This window comes from Lepisma saccharinum, chromosome 27 (genome assembly GCF_977018435.1).
Source record: "Lepisma saccharinum chromosome 27, izLepSacc3.1, whole genome shotgun sequence".
NCBI classification, from domain to species: domain Eukaryota; kingdom Metazoa; phylum Arthropoda; class Insecta; order Zygentoma; family Lepismatidae; genus Lepisma; species Lepisma saccharinum.
In genome coordinates this window covers 47,701,458-47,715,108 of record NC_139255.1, presented here as the reverse complement: position 1 = coordinate 47,715,108, position 13,651 = coordinate 47,701,458, and the positions used below count along the sequence as shown (strand labels likewise).

General features: G+C 36.8%; 1 protein-coding gene across 1 annotated transcript in view; it reads left to right on the top strand.

The window, feature by feature from the left end:
• The window catches only part of LOC145980375 (5-oxoprolinase), a 160,703-nt gene that overhangs the window by 24,156 nt on the left and 122,896 nt on the right, over positions 1 to 13,651 (top strand). The window lies entirely within an intron of this gene.

The following is a 13,651-nucleotide window of genomic DNA, read 5'->3' as shown; positions in this document are numbered from 1 at the left end:
TCCACATCCAGTTGACACCACTCGCTGATCAGAAGATCATGTAAGGCTCCCAAATTGCCGGGATGCTGATGTCACCCGCTGTTCCAAATAGTCCCACAAATGTTGTACGGGATTATTATAAGGTGATTTAGCAGGCCAGGCGAGGTGTGATAGGGTGCCTGAGTGTTCATCAAACCACTCACATACGTGTGCTGCCCTGTGAACATGGTAGTTGTCATCTTGGTAAATGGGGGTGTCCACAGTGTGCTCATCACGAAGATGTTGACAAGGGAAGCATCTGATCATCGAGAATGTTCAAATAAACATACTGGTTCATGTTCACGGTCACCTGAATGAGCTGGCCCAGTGCATAGTAAGAAAAACACCCCCAAAACATCACAGAACCACTCCCTGCCTGAACTACACCCTCCACACATTGCAGATGAAATGCCTAATTTGACTGTTGGTGCACTCGACGTCTTGCGTCATTCAAAAAGAGACAAAATCGCGATTCATCACACCACTTTACACACCTCTAGTCTGCCACTGTCCAAGTTCGGTGTTGTCTGGCCCATGTCAGACGTGCAACGTTATGTGTCGCTGTGAGCAAAGGCCTCTTTCGAGGTACCTCATTCACTGACTGCAACAATTCCTGTCTTCTTTGAAACCGATTGTCATTCACAAGATGTGACACTCGTCTCCGGTCCCTCTGGGTTAAGATCTTTTTCCGACCACAGTTCTCATGCCATGTTTCATTGCTACCAATGGTACACCATTCCTTGTACACACGGACAGTTCACGTCGATACATCAACAAATCTGGCAACTTTACTCACTGTGTGACCATGGCACGCCCAAACACGATAGCCCCTTTTTGCCACTCCGACACATCCCTGGCTTTGCCATCTTGACACACTATTCCCATACTGGACAACGTCTTCCGCACTCCATGTTACTGCTATAGTCACATAGCACTGATCCAGACACAATGCACCACGCCACTCCTCTGCAACGCCATCTGTATGGGCATCAGGAAACCACATTGATTTTGTGCAGGGGAGTAGTAGGAAAGTATATATAACCAGGACGAGAAATGATGAGCCCCTCTCAGGCAGATTTGCCTACACTTAAAACTAGCTCAACATGAGCATATGAGCTTTTTGCTCAAGTGTGGAACCCTGTCTAATCCAAGATTTTTGTAAAAATGCCCTCGGGAATTTTTTGTGAAATGATGAGCCCCCTCAGATTGATTTGCCCACACTTACAAAAGGCACTTCTGTGAGATTGTTGTCCATAAATTTGTTAAAAATATGCTCTTCTTGATATTTTTTTTGGCTACACTTAAAACTAAGCCACCCACACCCACATACACACCCACACCCATACCCACCCACACATATTTACTTCCGGTTTAAGTTCAATTGGATACCAGGTTCAATTTGTTTATCTAATATTAAAACAATGCAATTCTTCTAGAATTGCTCTGTGACTCTCTCATTTCTTACATCATAAACATATGATTTTTCACCTATGAGAATAACACTACATATGGTGTCATCAGGTAATGCCTCATGGAATTCACAGATAATTTTAATATTTGTTCTGTCATTAACCACAACCTGTTTTCTTTTTGAAGTGTTGATTACAAACATGGGTCTCTGTGCTTTGAATTCATCTGGTGTGTAATACATGTCAGTATTGCCAGTAGTGACCCTCTTGAATGCTGTAAATGCTTCATATAATTTAAGAAAATCATCCTTGGACATGTCTAAATTATAATTTTCTCTAGGAAATACCTCATTTCTGCCATTTTTAAGATATATGTTCTTGATGTTGCAGCTATCAAATTTACTTGAATTTTTTTCCTGATTATTGTGTCTTCCAGTCTGAAACAATACCACCACAAAATCAGGCATGTCATATTGTATACTGGAGAATGAATTTGTAGCATCAAACTCATAATAAGTACCAGATGCGGGCTTCTGTACACATTGATATGTATAAAATTGTAGAAAAATCTGTGGATTTTTTATTATATCTGCTTTGTATTTAAGAGCATAACTGGCCTCATATTCAACAACTGGGATTCTTAGCTCCATAGTCTGAATAATACACTTGCCCTCATCAGGTAGGGTATTGGGCAGAGCTTCCCCTGTAGGGTTTATTGCACTGTACCTCATCAAAGCATTGTTATCATTTGCAGCTCTTCTAAATGTGATTCTTAAACCACCCTTCCACATAATATCTTTGTAATCTGAGAAGAATCCTGGCAACAGGCGCATCGGGAACAGCACTGTGTGGCTCTTGGATATAATTTTTTCACCAGCCTCAAATCCACCTATTTTGTAGTAAGAAGCCTCGGTTTTGGATAATTTTAATGTGGCCAAAGCTGTGGAGGTAATGCCGGGATAATCCACTCTGTTTATAACAACACCATGTTTTCTGATCTCAATTTCAGAGAATAGATGAGGCACAAAATTATCCACCAATCTTATATTTGAATTTGCCGGATAATCTGTTCCATCGAGCTTTACAACATCAAATTTGATATATAGATCTGCTCTGTGGGGGTGTATAAAGCCATCCCCTACATCAAGATCAACCTCAATCTCTGTGTTGGGTTGATTTAAATTTGCAAAGGTCCTCCTGTTTGGGGGGAATGATTGTAGCTCATAACTCTCAATATTTTCCATTTTTTTCTTGTATGTATTTTTATTTAAATATTAATCTCTATGATTGCAGTTGTTGTGGCTCCAGCAAAATCAACTAATTCCTCTTTTTCATTAGTGACCATCAATTCAATATAATCTATTCTGTTGTGGCACACAGGAAAATATAATGTTGGGGATGGATTGTAGATGATGGGCTCCATAAATTCAGAATTAGGTTTGAATGTTGCAATGATCCCAGTTCGTTTGTGAGTGCCTATGCTATTTGATTTGGTGATCATACCCTCAGCCACATTACAGTGAATATTCAGAGTCTCTATGGCTAAGAATTTAGATATATTAATAGCAGTGTGTTTGATGCCTGGTTCAAGTTTTGTGTTGTTCTCAAAGCCCAACAGCTCTCCTATACTACCCAGATCCACTGTTTCTGTAGCAGATACAATCTCTACTCTGTGAGTAACAGAATTTTGAGTTAATACTATACCTCTGGGTAATTGAGCATTTAGAGTGGATAGATTATATTGCCCTGGAGTGATGACAATTTTTTGATCCCCTACTGCAATTGTGTTGTTGTGGTGTGTAATATTAGGGATCAAGTACATGCCGTAAAATGCTCCGAGAGCTACTGTTTTGGGATACACTATGTCATCATGTAATTTGAGTTTCAATATTGAATTTTGGCTGGTGAGATGGAATACCCCCATGATGTTTTAAATACCACAAGGCTTTTTGAAAATTTTCAATTGATGGTTTATTTATTTGAGACATATATCTAAGAACAATAAACACAAATGTCCACAATTAACATCTTTGAAATTTTGAACACGGGTATTATTGTAATAAAGATTAGCTGAATTTAGATATTTTATTAAATTTTCAGGTGGAACACCTCCAAATGAATCAAATACAAATGCCTCATCTTTTAAATATTTAAGATAACAGATCCAGTGAGTGCCCTGATTTTTGTACTTATCCAAATTAACAATGCCACACTCTTTGTTGAGTGGTTGTTCTGGTAAAGAATCAGACATGTACACACCTCTAAAATGTTTGATGCCCAGTGGCTTGATTAAAGCTTCAATATCTTGGTTTGTAAGCGGCTCTTGTTTTTTTTAAACTTATTCATGGCTCTCTTAACACCTTTGCCTTGTTTCTCAATGGCCAGGTTATGGCGCCTCTGCTCATCTAATTCTGCCCTATTCTTCTTGGCATCTATTACTGTTTTTGCTATGGCGGCTGATCCCCCAGCCAAGCTCCCCACAGCCCTGAGAGCAGCTAAGATAGCAGGGATGGTAAATATGAATCCCCCCACATGTGATTTTTTTCTTGATTGCTGTAATTTTTTTAATTGGGGGGTGCTAAGCAACAATTTCATACCATGACCCTTGGCAATACAAGAGCTTTTTTTCTTGCGCTGATTTTTGGTTAAAAAACTGTCAATAGGCCCAAGAGATTTGAGACCTGCATAAGGTATTTGATACATAACACCCTTGGCCTTCATTGTAGGTTTATTATATACATATTCACAGCCCCCACCCCAATTTTTGTTTGGTATTCATAGCTATGGTGGTTCCCAATGCTGCTATTTTTTCACTCAAAGAAGCATCTTTGCTTACAAATCTACCAAATGCAGCCTCTTCTAATTTCTTGTCTGCAACATGTCTCTTGTCAAGATCAGAATGTGTGTTGTATGCTATGTCATGGTCTCTACAAGCAGCATCTAGGGGATTAACACCAGGATCACCTCTGTTTAATCTATGATCCAATTTTGTGCCTGGACCACAATACTGATAGCCTGGAATATGTAGTTCAAATGGCAGCTTGTTTATAATGTCATTAACAAGGCCCCGACCCTCAGAAATATTCCAAAATTTGGGGGGTAGAGTATTAATAATTTTTATGACATATCCAATCCCCTTAGTGTCATTCACTATAAAATTAGACAATTTGGTGCTTATCATGTCCATAATTCCAACCTTTTCATTGTAAAAATTGTGGTTGCCAGCATTTTCCTCCCCAGCTATCACCAATAACCTATCTACAAGTTTCCTGTCATCATCAACCCACACAAATTCTTTAGGCAGGGTGTTGTATTGTTTGATTCCACTGCCAGTCTTGATCTGTGACCATATGGGCTTGATTAAATTGTTGTATTTTGCCCCACTGCTTGACTTGACTCTTTTTTGTGTGGGATCATTGTTCTGGTATAGAGCATCTGATTTTATTAATATTTCTTTGTAATGTTCATAATCTTGATCTGTATAGCTGCCAGGCCTTTTCCTAGTCATCAGTTCCCACAATCCAGGTGTTCCGAGATACTTAACAAAAGCACCTTTTTCTCCAAGACGAGATTCTGAATATACAATTATATCATCTCCCATAAATGTTACTCTGAAATTGCCAATTCTATGTATGATGCTACCATCATGCTCTGTGTCAGCATATAAGCCAAAGACCTCATCTTTATTGTCTTTAGGTGTGGTTAAATATTTTTGAGCAAGAAGACCCAATTCAATAGGATCCTGAGTAGCTTCAATTCTTCTAGGAGCAATAGGACTAGGTGTATGAATACTGGAAAGTGGGGTGAATGGATAATCTAATATGTTCCTAGCAGCTACAGGTACAAGCTCTGTGATCAAATTTTGATTTTGCTCTGTAACAGTTTTGATATTCTTACCTAATTCACTAATAGCATCAATTATAGGCTTTCTGTTTGTTTGTGTTTTTCATAAATTCCCCGGTTCTCTGATTTCCATCCCTTAAATCTTTTTACAAGATAATCTCTTAATTTAAGATCATCAATGATTGGCCTTTTCATGTTTATTTATATATGTTTCAATGTCTAGAAAATTGTTGATTTTATTTCTGTATTTGCCACTATTGAGTGTTCTTGTCATATCAATTGTGACAAACCCATAACTGTCCTGGTTCCAGCACCAACTGCAAAACTTAGAAAAATCATTGTAGCTCAGGTCCCCACCTACATATTCATCATGTATGTGTTTGAGGTTGGTATGATCCTGATGAAACACACATATAAAATTGCTGTTGTCTCGGATCAGCTGCTTGGGTATTTTTGAAAAAGTCTGTGCCATGTAGAAGCAATCAATGTTTTTGTGTCGGCCCTGTGTAAAGAAATTTCTAACCTTGTTTTGATTATCCAGTATAATGTCATCAAACACAACAACAGAATTATCGAGACATTCATGAAGTGGCTTAACATCTGGTTCAAAAGTGGCAATATCCAATCCATCATATAGCTTCATCAGCTGCTGATATTTTAATTGTTCCAAGCTCTTAGAAAAAACATACAAGTGCCTGTTTTTCCAGTCTAACCAGTTGGGTGCCAATAAAAAATTATCAACTATTAGTGTAGTTTTACCACAAGCAGATGGCCCAACAATAAGACACCTAATATTATCAGGCAACAAGTTGCCATTTCTCTTATTCTGTTGTTCAGGTTCTGGCAGCCTTTTTATAACATCCCAGGTGCTCATATTATTATTTTGTTTGCATCGATCCAGCTGTGTTCTGGGAGTCCTAGCCATTTGACAAATAACTTGTTGCCTTTTCTGCGGATGATTTTTTCTATGAGATATGTGTCAGGCTGTTTAGTTTTGCTGAGCTCTTCTTCATAAAACCTGCCTTTGAGAATTTCTCCTCGGTGGTCTTTTATTATATATGTGTTAAGGGTCCCAGGTTTAACTTGAACCACTGTAAATAATTCAGTGCTCCAGTTTCTTGTAAAGCCTCTTTTGAATAAGTGCTTATATTTGCTGATTCTTACTTGATCACCCACCCTGTATTTGGCCTTTCTTGTTGTTGGCTGATATTTAGGATAATAAACAGTGCTGATCAATTTTTGCTCATCAGATGAAGTTACTTCAGAGGGTTTCATGTTGATTGTGGAATGGACCGAGTTGTTATATTTATGTATAAGTTCTGGAAGAATATTAATCCATTTATAATTACCTTGAAGTGTAAATTGTTTATACATAAGATTTTTTAGGGTTTTGTTGAATCTCTCTACAATTGAGGCCTTGAGATCACTGTAACTCGAGTAATGTTTTATTGCCTGGCTTTTAATAAATTGTTGAAACACTGAATTATAAAATTCTTTGCCATTATCTGTTTGCAAATAGCACGGGGATCTTCCACTCTGATTGATGATTGTTCTGATGGCTTCTGTAACACATTTTCCAGTCTTGGATTTGAGTGGCACAGCCCAGGCAAATTTTGAAAATGTGTCTATTACAGTGAGTAGATATTTGTAGCCCTTGTTGATTTTGTCTAAGTTTTTCAACTGTCCACTTGCTATTTCAATCAAGTCGCTCTGCCATAAATCATCTATGCCCTTTGTGACTACTGGCAGCCTCTTAAAATTATGTCTGGCTTGTCTGTGTAATTCATCAACAATAATTTGTCTAGACATAATATGTAAACAAGAATATTGCAACTATAGGGTGTTCAGCAGCTGATACTGCAGGATTTTCTAAATATAATTTGTCCCCTATATGTATTTTAAATTCCAGAGATCCATCATCTTCAACATAAGATGTTTCTAATGTATTGGGATCTGTAAAATCCTCTAATTCTACACTGGTGATTTTCACTTTGTTATCAGCATTTGTTATTGATAAGGTGGGGTAGTGGTGTGCCTGTGGTTGAAGCCAATATTTGATCTTGATTGGTCTCAATGTGCCCCCAACAAAAAATTGGTAATAAAATTGTGCAGGGGACAGCATATATATTTTGCCACCTGGTGTAAATGGAGAATCATATTCTTTGTTGGGGATGCTGTACAATTCAAGAATTACTGTATGTTTTGGATTCTCGATTATGCCTGTTATTTCTTTTTCTGCTGTGAGCAATCTGCTTGTTACAGATTCAAGGTGCTCATTGATGGTCCTAACAACATCATTATGGCCTGGCTTGATTTTTATGTCCACAACAAGTTTTTTGTATTGTTGCACAATTTCTTGTAGCTGGGTGGCAAAAACAGACAGAGCATTTGCTTGATTGGATTCCATGGTCCCTAGCTGTTGCTTGATATTAGCTACAATTTGTTGCAAATTTTCAACAACTGCCAATTTTGAATTTTGAGCTGTAAGATCATGGACCTGTCTTCTGATATCCTCAAACAGGGCATGCAGTTCATTAATATGTTGATTGGTTGGAAGAGTGGCCACTGTCTGAGTGAGATGTTTGATCTCTGCTTGGATATTTTTGATATCTTCTGATTTCAATATGCGATTCACTGCTCTCTTAATATTTTTAAGTTCCTGTGATGTAGGCAAATTTGATACTGTATTTTGCAAAAATTCAAGTGCCAATTTCACATTGTTTAATTCAGAAGCATCAGCTACATTTTGCATAGCATTTTGGAGCAGAGCTATATCTGCCTGAGTGGGTGTGGATTGTTGTAAAATTTCAAGTTTTGTTTGGATATCATCTATCAAGTGATGAAAATGACAGTTCAGATTCAGTGTTGAGGTTTTCAAGCTTTGTGATTTGTTGCTGGACACTAACAAGGGTATCTACAATACCGGGCAGGCGAGATTCTAGTACATTTGCCAAATCACTTTGCACTGCTGCTATTGTACCTTCAAGATGGGTTATGGAACTTTGAATTTTTCCAAAATCTTCATATGTTTCAAGTTGCAGCTTAATATTTGCAACACTCCGAGTTATTGCATTCAAAGCATCAGAAGATGGCAAATTGTTCATAAAATTTTCAAGTGTCTCAATTTTTTCTTTAACCTCGGCTATGGCATTGTTCAGAGGGTCCAGATTAGGAATCTCCAGTGACTGAATCTGTTCCTTTAGAGTGGAAATCACTAGATCAAAATCTTCTTGTGATTTTATGCTTTTGACAATTGTTTGGAGCTGTGTCTGGACATTATTTATCTGCTCTTCCAATTGTTGTTTCAATTGCTCAGAGTTGTTAGCCTGGGTCTTAAATTTGGCTTGAAGAGCTGCTACAGCTTCTTCTAAACTTTGAAAATTATCTAATGTGGCCAAATCAGTATATTTCTGAAGCAGCAATTTGAGTTCAGAATCAATTTTAAGAAGAGGGTCCATGCATTGTGATTGCAAATTTGTAATTTCTAATTGAAGACTGGCATTCAGTGTGGTTTGTAAAGCTTGTAAATCACTTCTTAATTTCTTGACCCTGACATCAAGCATCAGAATCTCATCACTGTGATCTTCATGTCTTGTATGGCCAAAAATATCATTAGGCATTTTTGATTTAGTGGTTATTTATTATTAAATACCTTATTCTTAATTCTATAAAAAAGGGTATAAGCTTATCATAGGATCCAGGGACCTCAATATATAAGCAGTCACCAGCAGAAACAGTATAAACAGTGCCAGAAATCATGTTTGAGTGCTTAATTCTGTAAATATTTCTCCCTACTGAAATTTTAACATCACCCTCAGGGGTTGTAATAAATTGCAATTGCCCACCTACAGGTAATTGGTAATGATTTAAATTATTGTTAAATATGTACAATATTTTGCCTGTTTCATCATCAATATCTGTAAGTATGATGTTCAGATGAATAATTAAGAAACCACTCAGTTTAGATATCATATCAGAAGAGGGTTGTGGTGTTGGCAGGTCCATAATAGCCCGTTTTTTGAACCCAAATAAGTTCATAGGCATGTTTATTTATTTCAAATCATGCTCTGTATTTGGGCATTGATTCCCACTTTTCAAATCACAATGACCCCATGGTAAAGTATGTATGCCACATGATAAAATGCATCTCTTATCATCATGTGGGTCCAGAGCCACTTTTCTTACAATTTTGCTAGTCAACAAGTGATCCACACTCTGAATTCTGGATTCTGATGTTCTGATGGTGCTACATGATTTGAGGCAATTTTTATAATCTTCAAATTCAAGCTCTTTTTCAACAGTCACTCTGCCAATGCCCTTGGCCTTTTTGGCAACAGCACCACTACATGTCTCAAAACTGTACATCTTGGCCCTTAACCCAGCAAATGCCACAATAACATCACCAAGTGTCTCATCTTTTAACTTGCCAGGCACCTTTTTGTTGTGGGGTTGAATTTTTGTATGTTCACTGGTATCAAAATATTCAAGCAATTCAGGCTGGGACATATCTTGATAAATATCTTCTGTCTGAATATCAAGAATAAAACTATCCGTGTCCATGTACATCAATTTTATATTATCACGATAGAAAGGCTTCAACACATCATAATACAATTTTAACATGTAATTTGGCCAATTCCAATATCACAGCCCCTACATAAATAGGTTTATCAAACTTAATTTTTGTTTTTTTCATGTTGAAAAGTGCCATATTTTCATCATAAATTCTTCTATAATTGAAATTAGGCTTTGCAACCAATTTTTTGCTCAGGCTGGGGTCAGTAATTATTTTAACATCGGTATGTTTTCTGACATTTTCAATAGTTTTGCCATACACAGAATTGACCATCAATTTAAACAAGGCCTTATCAAATTGGCTTTTTGCAGATGTTCGAAGCTCCGTGTTTGTATCAATATATTTTTTCAACCATTCTGAGTGCCTGAACCTCAAAACTTTGCCAAGTTTGGTTACTTGAACACCATGATGCATCAGGAACTGGAGGTTTTTGTAATATATGACATAACACTGTTTTGGCTCCAGTGTCATCATGAGCTTCTTCTGTTTAGAGCCAGGTGAGCACTGAACCTCAGGAATTGGGGGCAAATCAGAAAATTTGTTGTGTAAATCATCAGGAATTGTCAGATCAACCTCTAAGAATAGGCCATAATTACTGTCATCAAAATCCTTAAGATTCTCAATATTAAAATCTTCAACCCATTCAAGCCCTGAATATGGCAATTTATCCATCATAGCGTAACCATAGAGGCTGTTTGCATCCACATACAATATATAATTTGATGGCAATTCTGGATTATAATCAGGAATATATTTGTTATTTGCTCTGGCATATCTCTGAGAACATTGCACCATCCCCCCTCTTATACATTGCTCCATAAACAGATACATATCTTGATCTTGGATCAGATCCAATTGCTTTTTAGTGTTGAAAAACATTGCAGCCCATGCTAGGCCTGGGGCACTGTAAAAATATATTGGGTCCAGTTCATAATTTTGCATGGAATATTTTCTGAATGCCTGCAATATATCAGCTAAGAGGGTCACATCAAGTTTTAAATATGCCATGTGATAATCACCAAATGTCTGGCATTTTAAATTGTTCCACATCAATTGGGCATGGTGATAATCATCATCAGTGATTCCAGATCCTCTGATTTTGCTGTAAAACTCATGTTGTGGTGGCAGAGAACACTCATCAAATTTAGAAAAATCTGTAACATAGTCATATGGATATACACCCTTCCGCCTAATTAATTTCAGGTCCTGATTTGGAAACAAGGCACATGTGATTTTGAATTGATCATCAGATAATTGAGTGGCCAGTGTAGCCAGGCTAGCAGATAAAATTCTGTAAGAATCAAGAAATCTTATGTGAATAGGAACACCATTAACTTTAATTATTTTGCTAATAACAATATATTTCTCATCATTTTCAGCTAAAATATTTAAATTCTGTTTGTCAAACCCCTCGTACCTGATCAAATGATGAAAATCATAATTGGATGCTCCATGGCAAAATATGGGGACAAATTTTGGTCTCTTGATCTTAATATTACAGCTATTACACAGGGCCATTTTGAATTTACCATCTGTATGAGAATGGTGTTTCACCTTGATTTTTGTATCTGAAAATTCAGAATCACATACCGGGCATTTTTCTGCATTGTTGAAATCTTCAATCTGTTTCTCTGTTAAAGGCAACATGGGTTTTGATTTTAATAAGATATTAGATGCTATGTCACGGCACTCATTTTCTATTTTATGTGCAAATTTTTTGATGGCATCTGGTCCCATGTGTGAATATTCTTTACTAACAACACCATCCTGTACAACAACATAATAAAAACTGGAAGGTTCATGTAGCTGGTATGGTGTAATTGAAGATTCTTCAGGATCTGGATTGCAGAATGCAAGAGGTTTGAGATTTGATTCAAAATCACAGACTATATATGCTGGGTGTTCCAACCAGGCTTCAAATTTTTTGAATTTGCAATTTTCACTTGGCATTGGCATCACCATATGAACAGGTTTATAGTTGCCACAGTATTTTAAATGTTCAATTAACTTGTTTTTGGCAATTTCTGCATTCACTTTACAAACCCCTTTTATTATTTTTTTACCATAAAATACACTTAAGCATCTTCTGCACAACTTGAATATTGTATTGGATTTGTCTAGTTGTGTTCTCACTAAAGCTTCAAGATTATGTATCAGAGTGTAATGATATTTGCCATCCCCTTCAATTAAGAGCAAATCAATCGGGACAGCAGAATCATCATCAATTGTACTGATTCTGAGAGGTGCTATCAAGCAATTGCCACGGCCAGTAGAACAAATAAATACATTAATAGATAATTGTTTGGCATTGATATGCCTGGCCCTTTTTTCAAATTTATCAATATTCTGAACAGACATTGGATATTCTAAACCCTTCATTGCTTCATTATAAATATGTTCATGCTGTTTGTAATAACTTATTCTCTCAGGATGCCTTGAAACTGGATACAAAGCAGCTAAAATACACCACAAAAAGCATTTATCATCATTATTTTTTATATTAACCACAGCTGTTTTGTTTTTAATATTGGCAGGTAATGGCAAATATGTAGATCCTTGTAATGGGCTGAATTCAGAAATATTAACATATAACTTGTGTGGAGAGCCGCATAGGCTCCATCCAGACTCTTTTGCTGCAAATTCAGAGTGTTTAATATTCAATTGATCCATCAAACTGCTTATTATTCTGTCTGAATTTGCATTTGAATATACAGGTACAGTTTCTGTTATGTGGGGCTGTGTAAATTTTGTGCCATTTGGTTTCTTATATTGTGTAAACAATTTGAGGGACAGCTTATGAGAGCCATTTTGTGCATTTAGAATTGCCTGTACATCAGGATTTACACTGTTCAAAAAATTCTTAATATCACATCTTGGCTCTGATACAAACCGATAATCTCTTAATTGGCCATTAAAACTGCTATGGATAGGTGGTTCATAGCGTGGCTGTTTTGCAGGTCCAGCATTAACAGGTGCTTCATGCTTTCTTTTCAGACCAGATGTAGATGGTTGTGAGGGCAATGTTGATGACTGTGCAGAGCAAGTACCTTTATGTTTATATGTGAAATATTCCATGCTATATTTTCTATTGCATTTAGGGCATATTTTAATGGGAGTTCCGCATTTGTCTGGGTTACAATTCCTTTGGTGTCTGGCCCAATTGGGGCTGGATATATTCTTATTACACTGATTGCAATATTTTTGATTTGGCATTTTTGTTGTTGGTTTATTATATAAGATTTCCTGGGGTCCAAATCAAAATTCTATGCTTAATAAAAAATATCAGTTGGGTTCAGCTGTGTGCCTTGTATATTTTGTGTGTGTGTGTGTGTGTGTGTGTATGTGTGTTAATATTTTTGGTTTTGGTATTTATATAAAATTTCTTGGGGTTCAAATCAAAACTCTATGCTTATTATGACAGGTTGTAAAGCCAATAGCCCACAAGTGGAAAAAGAGAATAAATATTGATTCACACTGACCTTCCGCAAATACCTGCATGGACATGCATGTCTAGAATGGCAATGACCTAGCACTGAGTGTTATGTATTTGATTTTTGTATAACAGGCTGGGACAGATATAAGCCTGACTAAATATAAGTGGATTACAACAAACAAGCTGGATGTAACAAATATCAGGCAAAATATTGTTCAATATACCAGAAATATATTTAATATGAATATTAAATCAAACAGGCCTGTAAGTATGAGAAGCACTGTAACAACACATCTGTTCTCCTCAGCCACTCTCACAATACTGGCTGATGCAATTTTGTTTGCACGCAAAGCTTCAATACTCGGGAATTTC